Consider the following 17,755-nt stretch of genomic DNA (forward strand, 5'->3'; position numbering starts at 1 on the left):
TTTTTAAAATTCCACCCAGAAAGTCAGACTCAGTTCACACGACAAGGATTAGCTTCTGGCTAAAACTCCTTATCTTGTCTGCGTAAGAGATTCACATTCTTCGGGTTGACAGACCTTTGACTGCTTTTGTGCTAAAAGAACATGTGTCCCCTTTTTGACCCTGGGTTGCCTGAGGGGTTTCTCTGGTGACTTTGACAATGCAGGGGGCCATACCCCATCATCCCTGAGTTTATCACGCTCTACAGGAGGAAGTTAGGGGTAGGGCTGAGAGAGGGTGTCAGGCCACACTTGATCTACAGGCTCTGAGTGCCTCTGCCCTCGTTTCATGTGCTTGAACAGAGTGGAAGCTTGAGCTGGGGACGGACCATGATCTGAATGGTAATTTGAGTGTGTTCTGTATCTGTGAATGGCTAGAGCCCTAGAGAACCTTGCTTTGAAGGGACACAGAGGAAAGGTGTCGCAGGTGAGAACGTGGTGACTCGCAGCCATTTAGGGACCATGCTTCTGTCTGTGGTCCCAGCAAACACTGGATCTGAGCCACTGGGACAAGAGGCTTAAACCTGTCGCGATTTCTGAAGGGAGCCCGAGCAAAGAGCAATGAAACTGTGGAACTACTATACATAGTAGCAGTCGCAGGGTGAGATGGGTATGGGCCGTAATCTTCTGCTCGTTTTATTTGGGGGCCGGGGGCATACGTGATTTCTTTAATGCCAGAAGGCTACCCGGGGACGGCCCTTTTCAGGGAATTACGGAAGAATTGTAAGGATTTCACAAGGGAGATATGAAGAGTGACGATTGCTGTGATTTCCCCCTGCTGCACCTTCTTTTGGAAATTATTTACCGTTTGCTAATTTATCATTTTTGCTTGTAAGAATTGCAACTTTTGTGATTAACTTGCCTCAGGGCAGCAGTACAAAACATAAACGTTCAGTTAAAGTACATAAGACAGAACAGCAGCAGCTATCAGCACATATTAAAATATCTACTGCTAAAAATGCCTGTTAAGGGGTGGCCGGTTAGCTCAGTTGGTTAGAGCGTGGTGCTAGTAACACCAACGTTGCCGGTTTGATCCCCACATGGGCCACTGTGAGCTGCGCCCTCCTTAAAAAATAAATAAATAAATAATAAAAATAAAACGCATAATTAAAAAAAAAAATGCCTGTTCAGAAGGTAGGTCACGCTCGGTGTCCTACCATGTAGGCAACGAAAGAATTTCCACGAAAAACTCCTTGTAAGTCAGGTTTGAGAATATTTAGATTTTAGCTTTGTGGTATGAGTACGTAGCAGCAGTTATTCTCTCGCAATAGCATTATGGTAATTCATGAAAAATAGCTCCTGTCTCATTGATAGCCTTCACTATCCCATCATCTGCTAGTTAGCTAGACGCTGGGTGTCTCTAAAAGTCAGTTACCAAAGCCATGAGAACAAATTCTTCAAACCTACTGGGAGCGCACCTTCAGTACCATCGTCATTTCTTATGGTTCCAAGTATTCAAGCCCTGGTAAGTTTCTGTTCCGTGAATAGCCACCAGCGAAGGAGAAGGGTCACTGGGCGGGTGATCATGGCCTCATGCTGTTTTACTCCTCCGAGGACACGAGCTGTGGAGGCTGAAAACCACAGCCCTCCCTAGTCCCATGCCTTCTGTTCAGTCTTTCCATTTCAGCTGGAAAGCTCGCCCTTTTACCCTTGGGCAAAGAGGAAAGAAGGCAGCTCATGCTTTTCCACTGAAATTGTGCTCTAGTGGCCTATAGAGAGGGGAGAAAAACAATAAAGGGATTGTCTTCTGTTCTGTCCCCCTCAACCCCCACATCTGTCCCCTTTTGGCCCTGTAGCCCAGATGTCATGAAGCCGTGGCCAGCAAACAGAGCAACAGAGAGGAAAAGGCACTCTGCATGGAGAGATGTCTAGGGCCAACCTCTAAATGACAGATTCCCCCTTTGTCCTCCGCACTTTGAGCTTCTGGGTTGTCCCATTGGCCGCAAGGCTCTGAGGAGAGGAAGGAGAGTGGAGGGCTAATGGGGGCAGGATGGCACCTAGCCAGAGCAGTTTTCTGGGTCGTGCCAGGTATGTGGCTGCCCGCAAGCATGGGAGAGAAGGCCCCGGAGCTGCTCCGCAGGCATTCTCCAATGTCTGTGGACATTTTCACACGTCAGGAAGTAGCACCAGGGAATAACTGTGTCCCAGTGACTCTCTGGGTTGTACGTTCTGAGGGAAGAGCCGTGTCATAACAAAGTCTGCGTCCTTACCCATCAGAGTGTTGCACCTATTACTGCTGTTCTCCTCACAGCTGTGCAGTCCAGACCAACTCAGGGAAGAGCCAAACTCCCCTCCCTGTGAAAAGTGGAGTGTTGGACCAAACCCCAAAGAAAGGAGCTACAGTTGCCCATGGCTTCAAATTTGGATTCACTTGAGGTAGAAAAGGAAAATATTAACAGAGAAGGAAGACAATGAGTGAAGAAGAAAAACAGGAATTGGACTCAGGGAGAAAGGTGGCAGGGCATATTTCCCGAGGAGTGACCTTTCCTGGGGAGTCCCAGAGTCTATGTTTATTGTTCCTTTCTCTACATAAATATTTTAACATTTATCTCTTTCTTGCTACATCTATTTATTTATAAAGAATTAATGAGTATGAAAGGGTCCAGAAAAAAGGATTACAATTATTTAAGTGGCTACTTTGAAGTTATTTTTATCAGTCATTTTTATAACATAATTATGGCCTATGGCTTTGTGGGAGAAAAGTATAGTTTTAAAAGTTAAGTAAAGACAGAGCAGTGATGCCCTGATTGTTCACCATTTGGTCCATGTGTAGTTAATTTTCCTTATTCTTCCTATAATCAGGCATCCAGAATAAGCTACATTTTTCAAGGGCCCAGGTTTGGTGATCGTAAAAGATGATGGTAGAGAAAAACAGATTGGTGAGTTGGTTCTGATGTCTACATAATAGAAAAACAGTAATAAAAATGCCATCACCTACGTATTGTGGGAAGATAGAATGCAGTGCTCATCACGGATGAATGCTTAGTCTCATTCTGTCCTCGAGCCATAATCAATTGTACATCATTAACAAGACACAAAATCTTTACTAATTAGCTTTTATGATTATATTGTTATTGCACTGAGGCGTTTAAAGCACTGGAGATAAAGGGGATGGAATGCCCACAAAAAAAAAAAAAAGGAATTCTTTGAAAAAAGGGGAAATAATGCCATTTCAGAAATTTTCACTCACTATTACCATCTGTAATTTTTAATTCAAGTCACAGTGAAGACTAATATTTTTCATAAATGAGTGACAACTGTTGAAAAGCGGGAGAAGAATATTGAGTATGCTTTCACACCAGGAAAATGGAAAGAAATTCATCTGTTGAAGTTATCTAACAAGAATAATTGTTAATTTTCTCTATGCTTGAAATCTTCAAGGCTATTTCTCTCCTACCCTACGTATAACTTCTTATAAATTGTTCTTTAAATATACGAAATAGACTTCAGCCAATTAAGAAAGAATTGTACACCTGAAATCTATGTAATTTTACTAACAATTGTCACTCCAATAAATTAAAAAAAAAAAAAAAAAGAAAAAAGAAAGAGTTTGATCCTTACCTTCCACCTAGATCCATTTCCGATGGACCAAATATTTAAACGCAAAGTATACAACAAGAAAACTTATCAGGAGAAGCCATGGGAAAATTCTTGGGTAACGTGAGAGTGGGGAAGCCTTTTTAAAACCATTACTCAAAACCCAAAAGCCATAAAAGAAATATTAGAACGATTCAACTCCAAAAAAAAGAAAATTCTGTGTAGCACACTAACAAATGCAGACAAAACAGCAATAAACAAAGTCAAAAAATAAATGACAAGCTAGAAAAAAACATTTGCAATTCATATCACAGACCAAGGCCTTTCTCAAATATGTAAAGAGCTGCTATAAATCAAAATGACAAAGCCCAACAAACCAATAGAGAAATGGGAGGCAAAAGGTATGAATAATCATTTCCCACGAAAGGGTAGCAAATTGTTTTAAAACCTAAGATAGGAGAATATGTGCAACTGTTTGCATAATAAGATAAATGCAAATGAAACTACAAGGAGACACCACTTTTTGATTATCAGATTGGCAAAGATCAGAAAGTTTGACAAGAGATTGTGCTAATGAGGGTGTGAGAAACAAGCTTCCTCTCACTGCTGATCTGAAGATAAACTGGTACAAAATCTACAGAGGGCAATCTGGCAATTTTTAACAAAATAACAAATGTACAAACCTTCTGATCCAGCAATTCCACCTCTAGGAATTTATCCTGTGGATACATTTGTGTGAAAAGATTTATTTAAAAGTTATCCATTCCTGCATTGTTTGCAAAAGAAAATGCTAGAGAACAACCTAAATGCCCCTCAATGGAGGACTGGTTAAATCATAAGACATCAATTCAGTGGAATTGTATGTTTCTGTAGAATAAAAATGAGGATCGTCTTTTTGTACAGATTTGGAAAAATCCCCAAGATATATTGTTAAGTGAAAGTAAGCAATACATACTGAAGAGTACATAAATATGTTTTGTTCAAAAGGGGGAGGGAAATGGCATACAGATGTATTCGTTGTTTTAAAAAGATAAATCGTAATGCATAGTTCTGAGAAAATCAACTCCCTGTTCCAAAGGCTCCAGATAGCAGCATTTCTCCCATTTCTATTATGTTTCCTTCTGGTTTGAGCAATTTATATGAAGATTAGTGTACATTTTTTAAAGCATCATTTATTGATTGACTGCTAGAGCTTGCGTAGATCTCTCTTCAAACCTCACGACACTTTCCGAAAGATTGTAGTATCTCCATTTTACAGATAAGAACACTGAAACTCAGTCAAGATAAGTAAGTTGCTCAGGGTCAGGTGGCCAGGACCTTGCACAGCCAGTGTGTGAACCCGCATCTGCTCCCTCAGCCGTGCTGAACAGAATGTCTTGCCTGGCTCTCGGGGCCCAGGTGAACGAATGAAATGGAGTTTTCACCTCTAGCTGTGTCACTGAGTCCCCCAAGGACTTTGCGGCCTCCTAGACCCCAGCCCAAAACTATCGATCCGACCTTCCAGAATAGAGCCTTTACAGGTGGACTTTTGAAAGCTTCTTGGATGAGCTTGATACACAGAGGTTCAGAACCACTGCCACTCACAAATAGTAATAATAGCGCACACTCACATTCATTCGTTTACTTGTCAGACAACCATGTGAAGTAGCTACTGTCACAGATGCGGAAGCTCAGCCTGAGAGAGAGAGGCTAAATACTTTGCCCAGGTCACACAGCTAGTAATGGGAAGGGGGCTGAGATTTAAGGCCAAGTAGTCTGGTTCCCAGGCAGTTTTCTATTATGCTACATTCTTAGCCACATAGCGCTCATATATAGTAATTTCAATCATAAGACATGACTTTGGGGTATTGTTGTAGGGACTTGCTGGTGTTCACGGAGGCTGAGGTGAAACGGACCAGAGGGATTCCTTCCTGTCCCTCATAAGGAAACCAAGCTCAGAGAGGCAAAGGGTGACAGTAGTTGAAACACTTAACAAAACTCCCTGCTTCTTTCCAGGTCCATCACTGCAAATCAAGTCATCATGTGGAATTGTTCAGACCTACGTTAGGAAAGATTACACTTGTTAGAAAGAAATGGGGAAGAAAGGGCAACCGAGAACCCATTTGCCCTGCCTTTTAAAGTTGTCTTCTGTGGATGGATCAGTTTACAGACATTTTTATAGTGACATCTTTCTTCCCTTTTTCCTCGGTGTTTGATGGGGAGCTTACCGGACATCGATGCAGAGTTATTTTACTTTATGGCGGCCACAAAACTGCCCTTAATAAGATGTGAAAGAAAGAAGAATGAAAGCTTATGGTCCCTGCACTCTTATTTCTTCAGCAGAGGCTCATACTCAAAGTTTTAGGGTTAAAGATCCTTTTTAGAGAGAATGCTTTCCTGTCACGAGTGGAGAAGGTTCCAAGTGCCATATTTACTTGCATATTTCTCTCCCTTTTCAGCAGTTATTTCTCCCTGGGTGGCTGCTGTTCAATGGGCACAATCCTGGGAGTAGCTCACACTTGTATCGAATCCTCTTTCTGCCTCTGACAAGCAGTGTGACCTGAAGCAAGTGTCTTAACTTCTCTGCACCCCAATTGTTCAACGTCTCTGCCACGGTGTGACATACTGGACCGGCTTGTGAGACAGGCAGTTCAGGACACAGCCATTTATCAGAGCGCCCACCACAGTGGCTCGTGCATGGTCGATGCCCCTTAAATCTTGGATCCTCTTACAGTGAGACAAACTCAGTGACCAGACTTAGCTCCAGTCTCTGAGCACTCCGGATCGAGTCTAGAGTCTCCCACAGAGCAGCTGTCAAAGTTTTTAAAAGCAGCCCTCTTCTCCCTCGAATCCTCTCTTTGCTTCAACACTCTGGAGTTCTTGACTGTTCCACATATGTTCTTTCTTAGTCACTTTATCATTTAACCAGTTTTCTCATTAAGTCACTCAAACTGGTTTGTTTACGTGTTTAGCTGTAACCTAAGGTACTGGTTAATTCATTGAAAGAAGTACATTACTAGTAACGGTACATTAGGGCTGTGATAGAATTAGCATTCTTGTTGTGTGTATGTGTCCTTCGGGAGCCATTCAATCTCTGAAGAATGATCCCAGAATGCTTTTTTTTTTTTTTTTTTAATTGGGGAATATTGGGGAACAGTGTGTTTCTCCAGGGCCCATCAGCTCCAAGTAGTTGTCCTTCAATCTAGTTGGGAATTGAACTGGCAACCTTGTTGAGAGCTCATGTTCTTACCAACTGAGCCATCCAGCCACCCCCAGAATGCCTTTTGTTTGAAGGTAAAAGGATAAATTAATTCACCTGTGAAACAATGTGAACTGAGGCCATAAGAAACCCAGTTTGTGCTTTAAGCAACCATTCAGGCCTAGTGGATTGATGAATAAGTCTTTCTCTCTGTCTCTCTGTCTCTCTGTCTCTCTTTCACCCTTCCTTCCCCCTTTTCTCCTTCTCTCCTTCTCTCCCTCTCTCCCTTCCTCCCTCCCTCCTTAGAAAGGAACAAGATAATTCCCAGGTCAGGATCAGTGAGTGACCTTTGTGAGGGAGAAAAAATAGTTTTCTTTCTACCCTTCTAATTCTACTGGTTGGACTAATACTCAAATTGACCTGAGACAGATTAACAGCAGAAAATAACCAAATTTATTACATATGTACATAAATCAGGCAGTTGCAGCTTATATGCCACCTTGAACTAAGGAGAAAGGAGAGTAGTGGTTTGGGAAGGGAAGGTAGTTCAAAGGGAAGGTAGGCAGTTAACAGGTAGCAAAGGAGCAAACATTTGGTGACCCAGAAACAATGGGACACAGAGGGGACTCTACCAAACAGACTGCAGACTCCTCCCTGTCTGCCACACTTCCTTGTATCACGCTAAGGTGATCTCCCTTCCTTAGGCAGGTTTTTCTTTCTTAATTCTTTTAGGCTGGTGAAGGGGAGGGTCTTTCTGAGTCTTTGGTTTCTTAAAAATAACCAGCTTAAAATAATATCCCAAAAACATTTGGGAGTGGAAAACTGTTGCCCAGCACCTTATCTGGAGAAACCTTTAAAGGATGAGTTCTGCTCTCACTGCCTCACAGTAAAATGACTGACAATTGACTGAGTTGGCCAGCTTTTCACTGTACTCAATGTTATGACTCCTCGAAAGGGTTGGTAGCTGGTGGGCAGAAACTAGCTAGGAGGTAAGAACAGACAGAAGCCCTATACTCACAAACTACGTTTTCCTTTAGTTGTCCCCATCTTCCTGCCAGGGATCATATTCTCTACTGCATTTTCTTCACACCACGCCATGCTGCTATCATATGAGACTAAACATTAGAATCACTTCAGATGGTTCAGAAGAAAGTCATTTTGTGAAGTATTGTTAGTGTTGCCATTTTTGTTAGCTGTTTCAGAGGAGTGTCAGAACTTCAGGGACGTTGTATGAAGTGTTCAGCCGGCTGGGATGAAGTCGACAGATTAAATGTGAATGATTCTTTAGGAGTAAGTCACGGAGCCTGGCTGAAAGCTGTACATAGTCAGAGACATGTTTACGCCAAAAGAGCCCATATCTGTCTCTTTGTCCATCCATCTGTCTAGAGAGTAGAGTGTTTAGAGGAAATTGAACAAGTTTCAATGAGAAGGAAAAGCTTGCTGAAGCATGAGGGAGATGTTTCACAGAAATCTGCGCTTCGCTCCTTCCCAGAGTTGGTGTTTCTCCCTGGCTTTGCTGCTGCATTCTCCAGGACCTATCCACATGAGTCCTCTGAGTACCAACTCATCTGCTTCTAGAAGGAACCACATTATAAAAGGAGAAAATCAAACGAAGAGTGGAGCCAGGGAGATGAAAGGGAGAAACCGAGCCATCTGCCCGAGATATTTCATCCTCCAAACTGAGGGTCTCCAGAAGCACACAGACCATGGAGCGTCCTAGTGGACCTGTGACCAAGGGCCCTGATTCAGAATTGCACTGCCCCCCATTTTGAAGTGCCATCCCATTGCTCTGTCTTTCGAATAGATTAGAGGACCAAGATTAGGGATACAACATCCCCAACCTGAGTATGGACTCTGCTTGCTTGGCATCTCAAAACCTAGGACAATACACTTTTCTAGTCCAAGAAGTCCCTGATCCAGTTTAATATGCCATGGGCTGAAGGTTTGTGTCTGCCCAAAATTCATATGTTGAAGCCTTAATCCCCAATGTGATGGTATTTGGAGGTGGGGCCTCTGGGAAGTGCTTAGGTCATGAGAGTCAAGTCCTCCTGGATGGGATTAGCGCCCTTATAAAAGAGACAAGAGAGAGATGATCTGTCTACCATGTGAGGACACGTCTGCAAACCAGGAAACGGACCCTCACTGAGACCCCAGACCTGCTGGTACCCTGATCTCTGCCTTCCAGCCTCTGCAACTGTGAGAAATAAATGTTTTTTGTTTAAACCACCCTATCTGTGGTATTTTTGCTGTAGCAGCCTGAACAGACTGAGACAAATACCTTTCGTGCCACTTCGCAGCCCCGAACTTCTGTAAGTCAGTCATCAGACTCATCTGTTTCCTTGTGGCCCCCTAGTTTCTATATGTCCTTTTCCTTTTAATGGGAGATGGGAGACTGTGATCATCTTTCATAATTACAAAGCGTTTAAAATACTTGGAGTTCTGCTCAGAAGAAAACCAATTAAAAAAAAATGTTACATGCGTTTCGCAAGGGAGACTGATAAGACTCCAACTGGGTGATTTGTCCAACATGGAGAACCAAGCTGGGATTCCAGGAATGTTCTTGAATTTCCAGCTCGTGTTATTTAGTGCAGTCCTTCTGTCTTCCTGCAATTGAATATTACATTTTTCCTCTTTGGATATTTCTGGTCTATCTGCAGAAGGTGCTGTCATGTCATCACATAGTTATTGTCTGGCCTTTTCAGAGACAGAGAATGACCCCAGACCCCAGAGGGAGTTACTTTAAATTATTTTCCTTTGTAAAAAATGTTTTCCGGTCTTCTGGATGAAAAAGCGTGAGGTGGGCGCAAACCGTTACAGCATTGAATTATCGTTTTCCTTTTCAATTAGCACCAGTAGCTGTCACCTTGTGTGACCTATACTGGAAACATTATCATCAGCATGCTTTTATTCCAACACAGTGGTTACCTACCTACGCATGAAGCTGTCAGGATTCCTGCTGCCAGCTCCAAACCTCTTCAACCACTCCAGATGGCTGTAAACCAATTTTGTAGCTGGATAATAAACTTCCTCGCCAACCTTTCGGCCTGTAGCATACTCCTCCTAGGGGATACTGGAGCTCTAGAAGCATGAGATAATTCCAACTGGAAAAGTGTCTGTTAAGTGTGCTACAGGAACAATGGTGGAGGAATTGAAGCAACTGTACTTCTCTCTTCTTTCCTACCACCTTTAGTGGCAGAGAGTCTTCTTCCAGCAAATCTTTGTATCATGCAGACCACTGGAAGCCAGTACTCTTTGAGGCACTGAACCAATAGACTGCCATTCTATGCAAAACAACCGTTTGGTATTCTTGTTTTCTATTCTGTTGAGTACCTACCTACACAGTGGAAGCAATATACTATTAAAGCTAGTTGTTCAAGCATTCTGTCAAATGGGAACCTTTGTTAATTGATACAACCATACTTCACTAGACATGAAAACTGAAGATACTGTTGGTGACCCTGAAGCAAGGACATTTCTTGAATCATCAGTGAAAGATTAAAAGATGTTTAGTGTTGTCTTAGTGTTAAGTGTATTTTCTTGGATTCCATATCTTGCAAATTGGTAATGCATACCTAGGGTTTCTGATAATACTTTGTTAAACATGAGTGCTTGATTTGACACGACATCCCATAGCCCAATAGAGCCAAGTGGCAGAGACTTCTTGGTAAATCTGGCTGGTCGTTTGGCTGAAGGCAGAGTTGGGTCATTCTGATGTTTTCGAGGGAACCTAATAGCTGTGAGTTAGTATCTGCCTCCTTTTTCTTTTTAATTAGGCACTAGCTTTATAGATTTGAATATGCTAGACACATTTTAGACCAAGGTATTGTAAGTAGGTGTGCCCCAGCCAGATGACTCCCAGCTCCTAAATTTTTCTAAGTATAGCATTCTCTTTGGCTAAGCAAGCGAAGAGACCAAAACAAGGATGAGTGTCTGTTTCGTGGCTCTGATATCTCTGCTTCTTTAGCACAGCCCCCAGCTGCTCGGTGGACTTTGAATTCCAGTTGTGATCCTGTTATTTTAGGCCTGAGGAAAGCCAGTGATTTAATTTGGAATTTAAAGGTTTCGGGGCTTTTTCTCCCTAAAAAAAAAGAGTTCTTTAAGTAACTGAGGGGATTTGGAGTAGGGAGATAATGATCTCAAGTTTTGAAGGAGACCCAAAGGAAACCCAAAGGAAAGCTGACTTCATTTTATTGACAGAAGACTATGCTGTGTATTTATAGTTTGTGATATTGACTTCTTGAAGACAAAAAACAAAAAATATATTTCCAAATGTTACCGTATTAAAGAAGGAATACTTGACATTCCCATCCAGGTAAATTTCTTCATTTGACTAATTAAACAGTGGTACCAGTAAAAACACCAAAGATTTAGTTTAGTTTGTTTTTTTTGTTTTGTTTTTTGCTTTTTTGTTTTTTTAAAAAAAAATGTTTGAAATTTTTTCCACATCATTTAATTTGGGCTTTTTAAGTTCATCTTTCATTGTCTTCCTGGACATACTTTTCCCTCTTTTTGCCCCTCAGATCTTTTTTTCCAGTTCAAGTAAGGATGAAACACAAAAATCTAACCTGAGATTAGAAAAGGCTCTTCTCTCACATTTTTAGACCACACGCCCCATGGTACCGCATGATGGAGATTTTAGAAGAAGCAAAATACATCCCAGCTCTGTCCCCTCTTCCTTCCTATGGTCACACACAGGCTTTGAAGACCTCTCCGGACCACTACATGTTATAGGATAAGACCACAATTCTACCATAAGAGGCTTTTGTGCTTGAAGTAACAGAAAATATGCAGTAACAAAAAACCCTCTTTTTCAACAACTGGAGTGAGAAATGGAAGAAAGAGGGGAGATGATAGGGGAAAAGTAAGAGACAGAATGTAATATTTCTTTCAAGCCTTCCAAAAGTCATCCAAACCTTTGGCCAGTGCTGAAATGGGTTCTGCTTTGTTGCATGGCCATCTGAACCTGTGTTCCACGTGGCATGTCTTCATCAAATGTGAAATACCATCTTGGAAAGTCAAACAAATTAACCTTCTCTATAAGTAAATTCTGCTTTAGTCTACACGAAGAAAGCACTTCCTTCTATCCCCCACTTAAGGTTGTCGTCTTTCACCTTGTCTGCGTAATGGGGTCTTTAATATTTCTCACTGGTGAGGGTTGGAGCTTTCCCTTGCAATTCGTCAGAAGTGTGTGTGCACGCAATCCAGAAAGCCGAAAACTGGAGACACGTGTATGAAGAATTGGAGAGCAGCACGTGCCGGCTGGCTTTTGCCTGACACCGTGAAACCTCCACATGGTCCCTCTATGCGTGGACCTCTATTTATAGGTTCATTATAACCTATATGTATTTTTAATGATGAATTATTACTCTTGGGAAAGCTTTTAGTCACTGGTTTATAGGGAAATGATAAGGTAGGTTTTAAACCAGACATAATTTATGACTTTGGGGTAAGGTGCCGAATTGAAGTGAGAGTTAATATCACATGAATTGTTAAGGAGCCCATCTAAGGTGAAGAAAAGGGTTTAGCCTTCTGAAGCTGTCACCCTGACCATGTTGATCCAAATATAAATGCAGCAAGGACTTCTCAGTCATTCCCATTCTAGGACACACACCTACGCCCTAGATTCTCCTCAGGAGCAAGGTTATTGAGTCCCTACCATATTCACAGTGGTCTACAAAAATTCAGAAAGTGTCTCTCCTACACCAAAATCTAAATTCTCACACTGACCAAAATCTAAAATCTAATTCCATACGCTCCCACTTGGCCCAAAAGCATAAATTAGAATCAAGGAGATATGAGACTAGATGCTTTCATTAGCATCATAAAACATGGCTAATGAAAAAGAAATAGCAACGTTTGTATAATATTATTTCATAATTATTGGACAAATTTATAAGTAAAATCTTCTTTGAAAGCCATGGTACTTCTTTAGCTTACTAGGGAAATTCTAAAAACTTTTCTTCAGACTCCCCTCCCCCATCCTAACAACAGTGGTAAGGGAGAATTTGATAATGTCAATAAAAGTGCTTTATGTTTATCAGAATCTAGTGCTAAAGAAATTGAAGCTATTTGGACTGATGTTATCAGTGATTAAGAGGTAAACAAACCACTTTTTGAAGGTGATTTAACACTTTCAGAGCTTTAAGATGTCATTTAGTGCCTCGGAAAAGGAAATTTACTAAGTGGTACTTTTGTACCAAAGAATTAACAACCACCAAAAGTGAGCAAATTATTGCTTTTTGAGTTTTAGGGTCAGGTCTATAGAATTATGACCTGAGTGTATGAGGCAATACACTTTTCAAAGGGGTTTGATTTTATGTCATTTCAGCAACTTAAAAAAAAAAATGTCACCTTGAGAGCAAAAGAAAGTGTAGGGCTTTTGATTTGTCTGTTGTGCCTTTTCAGACACATCTGCAGAAGGAATAACAAAATAGACTTTTTAAAATTTTAAACTGAATGTGAACCTTCCCTTCTATTGTCTTTCTAGAATCAACAAAATCATTAAAACCTCTTCTTCAGAAGCAATGCCACTCTTTAAATCAAACAATAATAATAGCACTAATAACAGATATCTTTCTTTCATACCCGTTTTAAACTTTACAAAATGCTTTCACATCCCATTATCTCACGGTGTCAATTATAAATTAGGTATCAAGAGCTTTTTTCTGGTCGGACGGAAAAGATTTTAGCTGGACATGAAAACACTCTTAGCTCTCACAGTGGCAAAATACTGGCGTGGTTTCCTGAGAAAGGCTGTGGAATCATTGTCTTCGATGAGAAAAACAAAGCACATGTACAGACACAATTAAATTTACCCAATTGCTGGGGTCCAGGAAAAATGGCTTTAGCCTCTTGTTTCTCATTGACTAGAATAACATCATGACTTTCCATCAATATTAATCATATATTTGTAAGGCAAATGTTGAATCATATCCAAATCAATAGTGTCCGACAAGTACGGTCCTCTCCCTTGAATGCCCTTTGGTACTGTTTCATTTGCACAAATTTCATTATTTATTGTCTGTCCGTTTCCCGTTAATTTCATGTGCATGAGTTCCCCCAACTTGATTGAAAGCTCATAAAAGACGACACTCATTCTTGGAGCTATTTTTGCACTATCCACAGGGATTATAACAAATAGGACACCGAAAAGGGCTTTAATTGACCCGTGATTGATATAATCTCTGGCCTAAAGACAGTAGAAGCATGAGATCAGTGGTTTCCAAACTTGAGCATGGATCAGATTCACCTGGAGGGCCTGTTAAAGCACTATTCTGGGCCCCACCCCAGAGATTCTGATGTAGGAAGGATGGAGTGGGGCTGAGAACCCACATACTCTGTTTCCCCGAAAATAAGACCTAGCCAGACAATCAGCTCTAATACACCTTTCTGAGCAAAAATTAACATAAGACCTAGTATTATATTATATTATACCCAGTTTTATATTATATAAGACCCGGTCTTATATTATAGTAAAATAAGACTGGGCCTTATATTAATTTTTGCTCCAAAAGACACATTAGAGCAGATTGTCTGGCTAGGTCTTATTTTCAGGGAAACATGGTACCTAGTGATTCTGGCTGGTGCTCATGCCACGGTTCCTGAGACCGCACTGTGTGACCCATTGCATTAGACTCATGTCTAAAGTGTCCTCCAAATTTTATTTGATGATATTTAAGATCTTTATCAATTTTGAATTGGGATTCAAGAGCACAAAGCAACATTATTCATAGAATGCAGCCAAGGAACTTACTGCTAAACCCACAAGTTAAAAGACCTAAAAGAAATCAAGCTGGGTTTCAAATAGATCAGCTCTGAATGATTAACTCTAACTGATTAATGATCATTTGCTAAATGAGGATGTATCCCACATCATTAGCACAGCTATTACCTAACTTATGAATGGATCATGTTCCACAGTTTATTTGGCGTCCGCTGTTTGGAACTCCAAATGTGTTTTGCCGCAGAAGAATTGTGGTAAGCAGTTGTAACTGATGTCTCTCTACCTCATAATTCACCCTACGATAGTTCTAATGGTACCATGGGTCCTAATCCTGGGTTTCTAACGGAAAGTCTTTAGGATTTACAGGTTTGCATCCCCACCACCTGAATAGGGTACCTGCGTAGGTGAGCAGGGAGCAAGGGGATGCAAGTTCCATTCTGGACACAGGAAGTCTGAGTTTTCTTTGGCATGTGCAGGCATAAGGCACTATTGTGGAGCTAACCCACCACACTGCAGCCGACTTACAGGCTCCATTTGCCTATCTCCTTCTGTCACCCACACAGTGATGGGGAGACTGACGGTACCTTTCCTCCATGGCTGGGTCAGTGAGCGTGGCACAGACAGGCTGAAGAGTTCAGGGAGAGCTGCACACTATGTGGTATAAACCACTGAGGCTACTTCCGTTTTTCCTTTTCACAGTCCCTATTTTTGCTTCTGAAGGTCCAACAATGAACAGGTATATCAGTACCATCAACTAGACCTTTGCTTCCTCTCACACATTCTCCTGTAGGTTTCCTATTGGATCCCAAGCCCTTTCCTTTTCTTTTTCTTATTCAGATTTACAAAGGACTTAGAGCTGAAAAAGATATTTGGGGATACCCATTCACCTCCATTTCAGGGGAAAACTGTAGAGCTGAGCAGGTGTTCTCTGTTGAGAGGAGCAGAGTGTCTGGGATTAGGAAATTGAGGAAGTGGGCAGAGGACAGGACCAGGTGACCAGAGATAGGACAAGGAGAGCAGCTGTGCACCACGGAGTTAGCAGAAGTCCTGTATGCCCATATCACTGCACAAACTGCCCCAAAACTTGAATTAGATCTCAGGTAACAGCGGGTTCTCTGTCATTTCGAGGTAAGGGAAAGGAGCAGAAGAAAGCAACCACTGCTGGCAAATCAGAAAGAAAAACTAATTCCTGCAGCCATCTGATTCGTATTGGTTAGGGTGAACCAAACAGCTATTCCAAGTTGGCCGTTTGTGAACCAGGGAATTCCTGAGTGCACACACGCACACAGTGTAATGCCGGAATGGATTTCACTGATTACCGATTCGTACTTTCCCACACCTGATTTCCCATAGAATTATAGACTGTATGAGTCTGGGTACTTTGAAATGTATGCACCAAGAGGGAAATAACATGCAAGGATTTTATTAGGGGAAATGCCAGTGAGAGAAAATGGGGAAGGAGCCAGAAAAGGCTGAGAGAGTGGCCAGACTTCAATGCATGCCAGACCCTGAGGGAAGGAAAAGTTGAATGGAAGCTTCCCAAACCTCACAATACAGCCTGAGGAAGATTCCTCAAAGGCTCTGGAGAATCCTTGTTCAAACTTGACTTCCAGAGCCATCCTGTGTCCCCCAAGGCTGGTTGGCCCTACCTTAACATCCCTTCCGTGCAGCCCATGGGAAGCATGACTAGAAGCAAAGTGCTGATGGATTGCAGAGCACAGCAGCCGGCCCTGTGGTCACGGCACTTCCGGTGGTTGGAGTTCAGTAAGGTGTGTGTCCTCCACGTAGACCAACAGCCAGAGTGTCTGGGGTAAATGTACAAGCTGTGCTCTGCAGTGGGAATGGTGCGATATTGGTTATTAAAGTCCAAAAAAAAGAGAAAAGAAAAATGCTTCATTATCTTTAGTACTTAGAAAGTAGAGAGCGTAGGCCATTAAAATCTCCCATGATCTGAAAATTTTACTTGAAGCCTGCCGTTTCAGCCTATCTATCCCTCTGGACTGGTATAAAGAGCTGGTAAGAAGTTCAAAATGAACTTCCTTGGCCTCACTTTTCTCTCAATGCTTAATGAAAGGGCAACAAAATGCCACAGAGCTGGCAGACAGGAGGAGGGGGAAAAGAAGGGGGAGGGGAAGGCTGGAAAAAGCACCCACTTATTAATTGCTGCTTAATAATCAAGAATTGGCAGTGCATCTTTTTTTTTTTTTTTTTCTGATTGTTAAAATTTTCACTCTTTTGACCTAGAAAAAAATCTTGGCCTTTAAATGTGGAGCACCTAACTTTTCATTTTATAAATAATCTGTGTTCTGTTCCACTGGGTGGAATGCATAATGATGTTTAGAATACCAGCTGCTACCTAGTGAAGTTCCCAAAGTGAAATATACATATATCATGCTGGATTTTAAATTATGTAAATAATTTGCTTTCTGTCTCTTCTGATGTTGAAATGGAGAAATGAGGAGTTATGATTTCCAAAACCCAACGCGTATTGTATATTTTATGCTGTTTATAAGAGGTGGGGATGCATGGGGAACAGGATTTCTTTGAGGTAATTTTTGAAATGCTTAACGAATGCAAAGGTTCCCGTGATGATGCGTGTGCATTATATTCTAATTGTATCCCACTTCACTCTGCGTTCTTTTAGGCTTAAAATAATGTGTAACAAAAATGATAACATATAGATGGATTTTGCTGCAAAAGAGATAAAAGACATTCAGCCATCAGAAAGAGACAGTCGCCTAATGTTTAGTGTTACTTTCCTTGGTAAAGAATACATAATATAATACATACACTGCTAATGACTGGAGTTACAATTCATAATAAGATAATGACTCCAAGAATAAAAGACTTTTTTTTCCCTCGTTCAGAATGAAAACACGTTAAGCAGCCCTACTAACACAAAAATGAGATGTATAACGACCTTGGTTTTTCTGAGAGAACAGCTACGCTAATGATTATGATCATGACGAAAGTATCCAGACAGTTTCAAAGGGTGGGAGTTGGGCAAACCCCAGAAGGCATGGAGTGAATTCCAGTAAGTCACAGACAGGCTACAGGTGGACACAAGCTGTGAGGTGTCTCTAGGAACTGTGACTAGGAGGAGCTCCCAGTATTTCCAGAAGGTGAATTTTCTTATGTGAAATGGAGATTTAGCCGTTAAGTGAGGCAATTAATTGCCTGTAGACGAACCAGGCTACCCTCTTAATTTATATAACAATAGGGAACAAACTGCAACCCGTCCTATTTTGTTATGCAAACAATATTGCCTGCCTCTCTCTCTC

At 41.5% G+C, this 17,755-nt stretch overlaps 1 protein-coding gene across 1 annotated transcript in view; it reads left to right on the plus strand.

Annotated features, from left to right (window-relative positions):
- CELF2 (CUGBP Elav-like family member 2) overlaps positions 1–17,755 on the plus strand; it is a 486,548-nt gene that overhangs the window by 129,981 nt on the left and 338,812 nt on the right. The window lies entirely within an intron of this gene.

The sequence above is a fragment of the Rhinolophus ferrumequinum genome, assembly GCF_004115265.2.
Source record: "Rhinolophus ferrumequinum isolate MPI-CBG mRhiFer1 chromosome 5 unlocalized genomic scaffold, mRhiFer1_v1.p scaffold_110_arrow_ctg1, whole genome shotgun sequence".
Classification (NCBI taxonomy): domain Eukaryota; kingdom Metazoa; phylum Chordata; class Mammalia; order Chiroptera; family Rhinolophidae; genus Rhinolophus; species Rhinolophus ferrumequinum.